Here is a 12,842-nt window from a genome sequence, read left to right as displayed (position 1 = left end):
GGGGCGTGCCCCTGCTTTAGAAAAGATAAATGATTGTCGGAGCTACCTGCCACTGGTGTATTTCCCGACACAGTTTACCGAACCTGATGGTTATTGGATCTGCGATAGCCACCGATATTAATTACATCTCGCCGATGGGTGTATTTTCGCTTGCCTGTCGACGAGACTGGTCAGTTCAGTAGCGCTGATGAGCTAGTAAGAAATTACGGTAATGTTTACTAATTCTATACATTTATGATAATTTAACCGATAACATTCAGGGAACTATGCCAAATCTTGATGCAGATTATAATTGCAATTTTACAGTGTGGTTGAGAAAGTTTATGGCTAAACGGTCTCTACACCTGTTATCTTTAGTAAAGGTGCATATGGATTCACTTCATTTATGATAACTTGTTGTATTCATTGATGATGTTTACAGTGAATGATTTATTCAATTTGTTTTGATCAATCTGTGTACTTATCATATTTGCAATTTTCGAGAGCTTAACAGTGTCCTGTAAGGAAAACTATGTGTGAGCATAAACGGCTCCAGCTAGTAAAGGAAGGGGTACGTCTTCTTGGAAAAATGCATCTGATTTACGATTTGGAAAATGCAATTTCAAAGTTTGGAAACGTGTTGTATCTTGTGCAAAGAGAGTCGAAGAATTTGACAAAGAGCACCCATAAATTACATAAGCTATCCGGAAGAAAGCCACCAAGGACTACTTGTTTTTGTCTCATTCATCAAGGTTATTGGTCTAATAAACACCAAAACACACACTAAGGAAAACATTTTCCGGGATCGAGCGCTAAAATAATGCTTACTGGTACAGAAAGCGCTCGGGCACAATCTTTTATGCACAAAGGCGGCAAGCAATCCGGACCTGGCCCTTTCGACAAGTCAACGCTGGACAAAGCTCTCAGAACATCGGCATCGTTTACGTTAGGGCGGGGGAGGCTGATATTATAGGTTGGCAAAGTTTCAAAGTAGTCTTGCGATGGGTAGACAGGAGGGCTAGTAAATACATCTCGTAAGTGATCTGCCGGCCAAGCTCAGCGTTCCACCACGGTTACTTATAATCTGCTTTTTTAGTGGTACGATTTTTAGGAACATTGCAGCGAAGAATTCCGTATATGGTCAAGGCTTCTGTCTGTCACGTTACATTTTTACGCATATTTCATAAGATAAGTCAGCAAAAACAATAAAACCATATTCTATCACAACTCCACATTATTAAAGTCACTAAACCGCACATTTTTTCTACAGAAAGTTTTTTTCTATCATGAACCGTTTTCACTTTATTGTCATTTTGATACGTCTGTCACGTTACACAATTTTCCCAGTTAGTTTGGAGGTTGCCCGACTAAATAGAAAAAGTCTGTTCCGTTGGCCCACAAATTTGCATGAAAACAGTTTTCAGTTGAAGCTTAAAAAGCAAGGAAGAGTTTGAAATGTAGTTTTCCTGAAGAAAAACTTTGTTTTCGATTTTATGGAGTATTCTCAATGATCTGTCACGTTACAACCAGAATCTGTCACGTTACAGTTCTGCATTTTCATTGTAGCAAGGATATCAAGACAATCGTACACAAATAATCCTTAATCTAGGAACTGAGCATAATGGGAAATTTCATGTTTATTTTGAAAATCATATTGGTTTTGATGAACAAACGTGAAAAACTTTTGAAAAGGTCGTAATTTCACGAAGTAACATATTATGTCGAAAGAAAATCCAAAATAACTTGAAAACATTTGCATTTTGAAGGATAATTTTTCGTGAGCATTTTGAAATGAAAACCCATTTTGAAATGCATTCTATAACTAAATTATTTAAAGAAAAAAAATTAAATGAGAATTCAAAATTAAAAGAATTATTGAAATATGTTAAAACTTTTTAATGTTATTTTCTCTACGATGCAGTTATATTTTAAAGTTTTTTTTATTCGCAATTAAATTTTAAACGTGTTATTTTTTTGCGTTTGGTATTTGTGAGTAATTTATTAAAAGGGCGTATTTTCACTACTAGATATTTTTGTTGAAAAAAATCAAAATATTTCGAAAAAAATTTCTTAGGAGCATTTTGCTTCGAAATTATATTTAGTCTTAATATTGTATAAGAAAATTATATTTATGACTGGCAAATACTAAGAAGTTTGGAAGAATACTTTAAGTTAAAAATGTTTTCTTACTAATAACTTCCTAATAGTGCAATTATAGTTTCATCAGTTTACTGGCTTTCGTTAACAAAAACATAGTTTTTATGTAATTGTATTTTATTTTTGTTTGTTTTTTTTTAACAATAAATTTGAATTCTTTACATTTTTTTGCTTTTTTTTGAAAAATTTCACCAAAAAATATTCACACAGAACAATTAATTCCCTAGAACTCGCTATCATAGAGTTTTGCTGCACAAATGGCGATTTTCGAAAAATATATATTGAATGTAATGCATTCAAGATCTTATACGCCCTTTTTAAATATTACTCTTGAATAAAAATTGTTTGTTTAATATTGAAAAATACTTAGTCTCCAATATACATGAAACGTAAAAGGTTTCATCAGAATCAAAGATGGTCACCAATATTGACGCAATTGAATCAAACTTGATAGAATTGCTTTACAGCAGAAAAAATCTGTCACGTCACGTCTGTGTTTTCTTAAAAATTAATAAAACTTTAAAGTTTTCACAATACAGTTTCAAAAAGTAGACTCAAAGTAGTAAGTAAAAATGCAGGTTAGACATTGTATGCATGCTGTTGGTGTGGTCCACAAAACTTTTTTGAATTTTTGATCTGTCACGTTACAAGTCATTTGGTTTCCATTACTTCACAACTGAAAATAAGCAATAATCCATATTCATCAAAATTTTTCAAGCAATATCATCAAATTTAAATTAGACTACGATAGAAAAATGTGGTTGCAAGCAAAAAGTTGAAAATATTGATTTTGATTACCTATTTATCTCCTTACGGTCTTTTAGTCACTTTCAGGTTATGCAAGTAGCATCAACAAACTTTCATAAATGACACACATGAAATTTTTTTCTGGGATCACCATTCATATTTTTTAATATTAGAGGTTATATACATACGGAAAACAAACAATTTGACGCAAAATTTGATAAAAAATATTTTCGCCTGTGGTTGCCATTTTCGAAGCCTTGACCATATGGCCTCGTAGAACGCCGAAACTCCCTGATCCAAACCGTTTCCAACCAGCATATCACGCCAATTGATTGCACCAATGGCCGATGAGATTTCATCCAGATTGCATCGAGTAAAATAAAAGTTAAGATCGTCGTTAGTTGTATCAGAATCGTCGAGCACGCGTCAAATCTTAAAGCGAAGGACTTATGGTGAGGGTCTACCTTAATACGTTTGTGTCGTTGACAATGGCTAGATCGAATGCCCGTCCGTTCAAATTTCCAAGAGAGCAGATTTGATATATAAACCATCAGAGACCAAAGTTTCTGTGATGGTCGTCTCCTGCTCCGATGTCGCGTTTTCTGGAATGTAGCACTTAAGATCGTCATCGAAAGACCACCGGAGATGAGGAAGGTTGTAATCATCAACAAAAAGTACATTGTCTCGCCTGCTTGCTTTGTTAAGTTATCGTAAATGCTTTAGTCATGATCATTAGCATCTTTGCAGATGGTTGAGTTTTTATTGGATCGTCACCATATCCTCTTTCTGCACGACACAGCACACCAGTATAACAGTATCGGAGGTACAATTATCGCATGAATCCTCTGGATGTATTTGGGTTTGAGACCGCAAGCTTCTCCAAAAATTCGTCTGTAGTGCCCGATGTCCTGTATGCTTTCTTGACTCGGAAGTCAATATGGGCAGACCAGCACTGTTTGGCACTCAATATAACACCTACGTACTTGATGTGATCTGCACACTGTCCCCTTGTAGTTCTTTGGCCTAGAGTGAGCTCTGAATATGATTTATTCCTTTGTGAAAGAACCATTGAAGTTTTTATCAATCGATAGTTTAACATGTCGATACTGCTGTTCGATAGTCTGCAATGATTGTTGCATCAAGTCAAATTTGCTATTCATCAGGAAGTTCGAGACAATCGAGTGTCCTCAACAAGACGTTATAAACCAGGTTATATAACAAAAGTGACGGAACTACACCTTGAGGACAGGCCCAAGTACTCAAAGTCTGTATCTCTATCCGCTCCTGTAACCAGCAAAGATTGCGGTTGCTAAGCATTGTATTAATCCAACGCGAAATATACGCGCGCATTCCATAACCGCTCGTCACGTCCGCAATATTACCCAAGATAGATTGCTTGAGCGATAAGGCTTTTTCTTTCGTGTGAACACTAAAGCAAAGGGATCGGTGCTTTCCTGTGCTGATATGCATTTTATATTTTACGAAGCGGATGCTCTCTTACCTAGCGTTTCTGAAGTTTTCTTCAAAGTAAGGTGCAAAAGGCTCAAAAGTCTGGCCTATAGTATGTTGGCATTGTGTGCCACTCCACTAAAATACTCCTTTTACTCTTTCCTGCCTTCCTCAGCGGAGATGTATCAATGTATTACATCATGGGGAGACTGATTATGCTTTTTCGCACCTCGCGAATTTTTCGTCCTTTGAACTATTTAGCTTCCGCTTTTCCTCTTGTAATCCACCGTTTCCTGCATTTCTTAGGCCATTTAGATTTTTTCGTACTTGATTCATCTAACTCCTAACTTTTACTCGGTAGACCCTGACCCATGCCTGGCGGATCCTCCCATCACCTGACACGATTGGTTCCTCAACTACACCACGGATCCAGCATTTCCGCCTCGTGCCTTCAGTGACATACACCAAATCCCCTGTTTTCAGAGGACTCGATTCGCTGAACCACTTTGTTCTCCGGTTAACCGTTAGAACGTACTCCTTAATCTAGCGTTTCTACATCTCATTAGCCAGTTGCTGCGACCGCTTGTAAGCATTCCTTAAAGCTTCTGCAGGATGCGGTACTGCGTTCGGTTCGTTAGGTGACACTCCCCGAAGAAAATGGTTCGGAGTGAGTGCCTCTGCTTCTAAAGACTCCTGGCACACGTATGTCAGCGAACGAGAGTTAATCATGTGCTCAGCTTCAACGATGGCAGTCTGTAGAACTTCATCTGTCAGTCGCTTTCCGTCATCGAATGCTACCAACGCTTTCTTTGCTCAGCGAACCAATTGTTCCCAAACCCCTCCACACTTGGTCCGGGCCGTTGTGTTCACCTCAGCGCAGTCTTCATCGATGCTACGAATATCTCCCTTCTAAATTCTCGCAGATTCATTCCATTGTCCAAAAAAATCAGCAAGCGGTCCTCGACGGCAGCTAAATCGTCGGATCGCCATTAGACACGCTAGTGTCGTTAATCTATGTTCCACCTCTAAATGAACTGCGCGAGTGACAAGGCACGTAAACAGTGCAATCCACCACTTCGCCGTACGACGTCCGATGGGCCTTAGATAATCAACCCCAACGTGACTGATTGAGCGAAGGTTCGGAGTGATCCGTTGTACAGGAAGTGGAGCCATCCGTTGAAATTGAGGACGATGTCGGTGCACCTTGCACCACATACATGCTGACGACACTGTTAGAACCACTGCGTGGATTCCCAAAATATAAAAATGCAGCTGTTTGACTACCAACTTCGTGATCGCGTGATTACCAGGTAATATCACCGGAAACCTTAGATCAAACGGAAGAAATTCCGATCGCTCGCTTCTGTCCTCCATCCTCATCACCCATGCTCATCGATCAGCGGTGTTAACTTGAACAACGGACTAGACTTGATGATTAGCCACTCACTGACGGGACGATCTCGACTTCTCAGCAGTATTTTTACTTCGTCGAAGTATTCGTCGACCTGCGCCATCATCAGCAGACTCCTCTCCGCCCGCAGGTACTCCTCCTGTTGCAGGGGAATACGCACCGATGTTGGAACGATGTGCTTCTTCTGAACTAACAACAGAATGCTCTTCTGGTGATCTGTTGCCTTCAGCGCTTCAATCGGTAGACCACCTATTTTCTTCCTGCAGTTCGAAATGAAGCGGTAGACACACGCCATTGTTCTCACGAGCACAGTCCATTTCGAAAACCGTTCGGCATTCACGGTGACATCCGCGACAATCACGTCGTGCCACAACAGGTGGATTCGAAGTTCTTCGCTGATGGCAGAGCTCTTTTCGGCCACATTTCGTCCTCTTGATGTATGAATTGAAGCCCCTGCACCCAAGGACTTCCGGAACGTATATCTAGGTCCTTGCCCCACTTCGTGATCTAGTCCGCCAAGTTGAACCTTGTCGGCAACCAACGCGAATCTGACAGCTTAGTAATACTTAAGATCTCGCCGATTCGAAAACCGAATGCTTATATCTGCGCTGCACCGTTGGATCCAAGACAAAACAGTTGCCGCATCGACCCAAACTACCTACTTCGTAATCTTAATGTTGTGATTTTCTCGCACCGTTCTTGCAAGCCAGCAGAGCTGCCAAGATCTCCAACCGAGGAAGACACATACGACTTAACCTCGAATCACCGCACGAAAGTATACCACACACCCGTACGCTGTCTCACTAGCGTCAGCAAATTTGTGGAGCTGCACGTTTTTGACTTCGTCTGACCGAGCATTACCGAAATAGCTACGTGGCAACTTGAATCATCCCAGCAATACCCTGTTCGCCACAAGTCTTGGACTAGTATTTTCCCGAGTATGGTGACTGGAGTCAGAAATCCCGGTGGGTAAAACTCTGCCATCACGATACTCAGTATAATTCTCTTGGTCGGACGTTTCTTTCCTTGAGAAACTTCACAAAATTTTGCTTTTGAAGCAACAGCAAAGCGGAAGACGTCCTCTACCGGCTCCCAAACGATGCTAAAAACGCGTTCATAATCCATGTCTTTATCACTGTTAGAATGTACGGCGGTTTCCATGTTCCGTTCACCCAACGCTTCCAGAAAATCTGTCGAATTCGAGACCCAGTTTCGTATGTGAAAACCTCCATGCGAATGAATGAACTTCACCTCGTTGACTCGCTTAATCGCTTCGTCGACAGTATCTACGCTGTCATAGTAGTCGTTAACATAGTGCCGCCTTATAATCGCATCCACTGCTTCTGGATACCTCTCTGCAAACTGTTCAGCATTCATGTTTTTTTATGAATTGCGCGGAACTAGGTGAACATGTGGAACCGAAGGTGGCCATGTCCATAACATAAACCTGCGGTGCGTCGGTTAAGGCCTCTGAACCGACGCATAGCCATTGGACAGCCGTCAGGAAAGTTTCGTTCATCCTCATTGGTTGCTGGTTTGACGATGTGCGAACGTTTCGGCCGCCGCCTTCTGCTTTTCTGGTCCGTAAACCGTCCAACCAAGTCTCGATCGCACGGCAATCGGTTCGCCTTGTCGACCAATCCGTGACTCCATTGGCGCTAATAGGTGGAGGTTATCCAGACCGATCATAATCGGGGGCTGCTCTTCAGCATAATCAGTCATACTGACAGCTGCCAGATGCGAGTATCGCTTGGCTATCTCCGAAAATTGCACGTCCTGCTTCGTCAGCACCAGCTTAGAGACTGTGTGTACGTTCTCCAAACGAAACTTCTCCTTTGATCCTTGCGCTGGCAGCTTCAAACTGACACGATGCGAACCATTCTCGTACCGTTTAATGATATACGGCTCCGACTCGCCCTTGGCTCCCAACTTACTCGTGACTGCTTTCTCTATGAGAGTACTAGACGACCCCTCGTCAAGAAAGGCTATCGTTTTGAAGCCCTTTCTCCCCACGTACAAGGTGATTGGAACCATACGGAATATCACTGCACGATTTTCGCTTTTTTGTGTGCGTGTTACAATCGACTTTCTGCAGTTTCATGGATCCTTCCATGCGATGTAACAGAGGGTGGTGTCTTCCTTGGCAATTTCCCATCGATCAACGCATCTTGGAATCACACCGCATTATTCCCGTGATTATTCAAGCACAGCGTAAACAGCTTCAACCGACCGACCGCTTCCAACCGCTCTGGAACTCTCATTCTCCGGACCTCATCGCAGTTCCTGATCAAATGGTCGGTCTGTTTGCACACTGCTAGCTTTCCCGTCCGAGCCTCCGTACTTCGCCGATAATTCGTGTAGATGGACAAACTCAGCATGTTTAATGTTATCGCTAGAAAAACTGCCGGTGAAACGGGTAAAGTTTCATCGGTAGTGAAGATTATCGGTTACGATTTCAAATTTTTTTGGACGAATCTTGGTGGAATTCCTTCGTTAGTGCTCAACTGTGGACATTAGTATCATTTTAAATATTTGATTGATTGGAGGTGTTCTCTCCAGCTTTATTTTTTCCCCTTTCCGCTGAAATATATCTTATTCGTCAGCTTTGGGAATGGTTTATTGATTCATTAAAAATGTTGACCCTAATTAGTATCACCATCGCGAATCATAGCCGTTTGCAAAAACACAAATGATGATTCTAAATTAGAAATAAACGTTGAGCAAATTAAGAGCAGGGGCTGGATAGTTTCTCGCCGGGCTCACGATCAAATATCAAATTAGATTTACTTCCCTAGACTTAATAATATTTTTTATGGGTCCGGTTCAATAGATTAACGGTTTTCATTAGATAACCCTGTACCGTGCGATCTTGAATGAATCGTTGCCGAGAATGCTAACTGGAATAGTAGTTCCAGTTTTATATTTTTAATCGCCCTTAGCTGGCCTTTTTCACTAGAAAAGAAACTTGAAGTTAGATGTACCGATTGTGTTAAACCATTCATCAACCGAAGAAATGGTATATTCAAAATAGTTCAATCTGTCGAAAGCACGTTTCGAACGCCATCCTTCTGTTGTTTCTACGTCAGAACGCTCCGGCTCTCGGTGAATGAAATGTATCGAAGAACACACATGGACACATAGATTGGTGGGGATGTTTTGCTAATTAATTGCCTGCAATATTTATATCGTTCGAATTAGCATAACATCGTGTAGGGTTTTGGTCCGAAGGAAGTCTGATGAAAGCAGAATGCTTGAGTAGCGGTGGGATGAGCTATAGAACGAGTTTTCTTGTTATGAAAACAGGTGTCATTTTGAAGCAGTTTATGAGGCAGCTACGAGAGAAATGAAACTAATTATATCAGCTACGGTTGAGAGCGCCTGTTGCGAAACTAGCTCGATAGAAGGAAAATTATAGAGGTAGACCTACATACAGAAGGGATTTCCTTTACGACGTCAAGTCTTATCATTTCAAGTAAACAAATAAAGAATTACATCTTTAATTGATGACCTAAAATTTGCTCTATTTCGGGATTAAGAAAAACCAATAAAACATGTTTTCTTTAAACGATAGCTTCATCCCACCCATTTCAATGCACAACATAAAATGAACTCTTCTACCTTAACGACTCGCTTAATTTTGCTTCCGATTTTCACGCCTGGATGACTGAAAACCACTCAAACAAGAACTGGGTGAGAGACAGCGAGAACTACCTATTGAAAAGCCTAACCGCTGGTGACCAGTCACTCTACTGTTCGTGATTCACTATTAAGTCTTTACATTTTTTATTCGGTTAATTAATGTTACCGCAACTGGGAAGCAATGCTTGATTAGGGGAAAACAAAACCTTTTACCGTGGTACCGCCCAAACAATTCAGAGCAGTCACACGATGTTAAATTAATTAGATGTTATGGCCAAATTTCAATTAAACGTTGCTACTAAACTTGAATTTGTTCGAATTTTCTGTCAATCAAATTATAAGCAATGGTAAATTTATCAAAGTTTACCTTTGATTAGCGTTAACTTTTCGAAACAATTGCAGTTGTATTGTTAAATAATTGAACTTTGTAATAGTATCGTCCCCCTTAAAGGATAAATGTAATCGATAATGCTGAAACTAAGTACTTATTAAAATGTACACCTACCCACTCCAACCCTCAGCAGTGCGCCATTGATTAGCTCTGTTTGACATTTAAACACCTCGTCGTTCTTTTAAACCACGAAGCCTACCACCGACCAACTGCTGCCGATCATGCCACAACTAGCAACAGCTGTAGGTTGATCACGATCAAACGTTTAGCGCACACAGCACTGTAGTCGCTTTTATGATTGATGACGTTTCTTTTGATACTCAACTTACCTTAGTCCACCGCAGGGCTGTGAGCTGCTGGGCCCAAATGAGCCGTGATTGACACGTGCTGATTGACCCAGCAGTTCACTTGCATGATCCGGGAACTGCTGCTGGACTTCTGGACCTGTGATTTGACGTAACATGGTTGATGGTTGCAACGCATTCATCGTCGCTGCAACTATATTTACGTGATTAGGTCTCGACAATGTTTAACGCAGAATTATTCTGTTTCTTTAGATTTTCAGTTATAGATTGAAAGATTACGGTGTCCCATTTATGAAAATGCATCACCTCCAGTAACTAATAATAATGCGGATAGTTCTAACAAATTACAAGGGTAGTATGGTACTGGTGTACCAACGTGATTTCATGTAATCGTGTGTGGCCCCTGAATATCGATAGTTTTAAGTGAAAAGTTGGATTTTAATGTTTCGTGTTCCACGCGTCAGTAACTGACACCAATTTGCTGGCAGTTAGACCACATATTCGTACTAACACCGAATTCGACACTAAAACCAAATAGTTCACACAACGTGTGTGAACGTCTAAAGCAACTGGTTCAATAATAACAACAGCAAAGTACCTTGAATCGATGAATATGGGTGAGCACAAACATTTGAGCACCACTCGCTTCCGAAAATTCTGTTACCAGTTACGGTATGTGTGGACAACTATCTAATTACTTTTGGCTGGTAGAATTGCTAATTTACATGCCACCTAATAGTCTTATTATTCCCTGGGGCCTATATTTCAGGTCTACGGAATCATACTGCATCACTTTCAAATTGCTATTTTTTTCCTTTATGTATTTTATATTAAAATTTGGTTAAGTTAGTTCAATTTGTATTTTTACCCTTACATTTGCATAAGCCGTACAGCCCGCTACAGCGACGCATCACTACAGCTCTTGCCAGAACGGTAGCCAAACCGAGTACATTTTCCCGTAGAGCAGTAGAATACATTTTTGTTTTGCTGCTGTACTCCGACTGCTCGGTGAGAGTGTGGCGTAGTAAAGTTTGTTCTCTCGCTTTGTACACTTTTCTCTGCGTAGTCAAAGGGAGAGGCCCGCACACGAAAGCGTTGATGCCAGTCGTGGAATAAACGAATCGCATTTATTGTCGTCGTTTGTGATTGAAAATATTGAATAGATTAAAAATATTAAAAAATGTAAAATAAGGAAAGAGAAGCTGTACCGCTCGCGTCTGGTGGCTATACTGGGGGCAGTATTTCTTTGTCATGTTACTTCTTTGCTCACAGACTGCCGTACAGCGCTGGGCGTCCAGCAATAGCGAACGACAGTAACGTCGAAAGAGAAATGAGAATGTAGGCAGAAAAATTACAGCCGCAGAAGAGGTAGGCATTTTGCTTCCTTGGTCTCGACTGCAACCACTCAGATTGCCTGCAGATTGCAGAGAATACGGCGCGCCGAGCAGTAGATAACAAGCATGACTATCGTGTGATTGGTTAGCGAGAGCGGAAAGGGTTAAGCGCGGAGAAGTGAGTGAATGGTCTGCTCATGCTGAGGCAAAGCTGGCACAGCGATGGCAATCGCGATAGCCACGCCGAAGCATGGCGGAAGAGCGAGTGATTAGAACGTGTGTATAGACTGCCCATGCCGAGATGGGAGGGTCGTAGTGTAGCGTAGATTGTTGGTACCTATCTCTATTGTTACCTCGTGGCGTGGCAGAGGAATGTAGGGTGTGCGTGAGTGCGAACATCAAGCGAGAGTGAGTGGGTACGTTAAGTACTGCCACCCCCCCCCCCCCCCCCCCAGAAGTAATGCCGGAAGGTAGTTCCTGGAGGAAAGATGGCGGAGCCCAATTGAGTTTAGTCGGTATAGCCCCCTGTTCGAGCCCGACCCGCCAGTACACTTCCGTTTGGTAACTTGGCAACTACTAAGTACGTGTACTGGGAAAGTGTGTAATTGCATTCTTCATTGTAAAAAAAAGAAAAAAAAGACAGAATGGTTATGCTATCACTTTGAACATCGCCAAATTCATCGAGATCGGAAAATATCTGTGTGTATATGTTTTTATAACAAGGTTTAAAAAGCTTAAAAAGCCTAGTCTGTAGTGACTATGTCACCACAACCACTTAAAACACTTCTTACTCTATTTTCGCTCTTCTTCCCCACGGATCTACAACAAGGTATTACTTCGTGGGAGGGGCTGGTTGTGCTTTTGTTGCACCTCTTTCTTTTGCTTAAGAGTTTCCCGGCGGTGGAACTACCGTACAACGACTGAGAGTTCCCCCGCAGTTGAATTTCTCTCGCTGCTGGTGTTTGCTTCGTGAGCCAATTAAGACCCATTTTTATCACGATTTTGTTGGCGGCGAATTTACGCTACTGTGCATCCCCCGGCGGTAGATTTTTCCCGATACCAATGCTCGTTTCCGTGAGCCATTTAGCTCCCCGCTTCGTCCCGATCTACTTGATCTAGTCCCGTGCCAGCCATTAGGTGCTGAGGTCCATCAAGCGATTCCGGGTGGAGCGTAGCTTCTGGTTCACTGGCGCTCCAATGACCCACTGCTACCTATTCGACGCGGTCGACTCGGTCTAATCTCCGGTGGTTGATCTAGCCTACTCACGAGCAACCCGGTAGAGTGTCGAGGTCGACCCGGCGATTCCGTTGAAGTCTGACGTCCGGTTCCCTGGCACCCCGACGACCTGAGTTACGTCGCGTACTACTCAATCGGTCCCCGGCGGTGGATCTAGTCTACATCGTCGAAGAGTTGTGGTTTCGCGGCGGCT

The 12,842-nt window shown here is 41.9% G+C and overlaps 1 protein-coding gene across 3 annotated transcripts in view; it reads left to right on the top strand.

The window, feature by feature from the left end:
- The window catches only part of LOC131683577 (serine proteinase stubble), a 258,242-nt gene that overhangs the window by 111,474 nt on the left and 133,926 nt on the right, over window positions 1–12,842 (top strand). The gene's annotated exons all lie outside the window — the stretch shown is intronic.

Source organism: Topomyia yanbarensis, chromosome 2 (genome assembly GCF_030247195.1).
Source record: "Topomyia yanbarensis strain Yona2022 chromosome 2, ASM3024719v1, whole genome shotgun sequence".
Lineage (NCBI taxonomy): Eukaryota > Metazoa > Arthropoda > Insecta > Diptera > Culicidae > Topomyia > Topomyia yanbarensis.
This window is presented reverse-complemented; position numbering and strand designations above follow the sequence as displayed.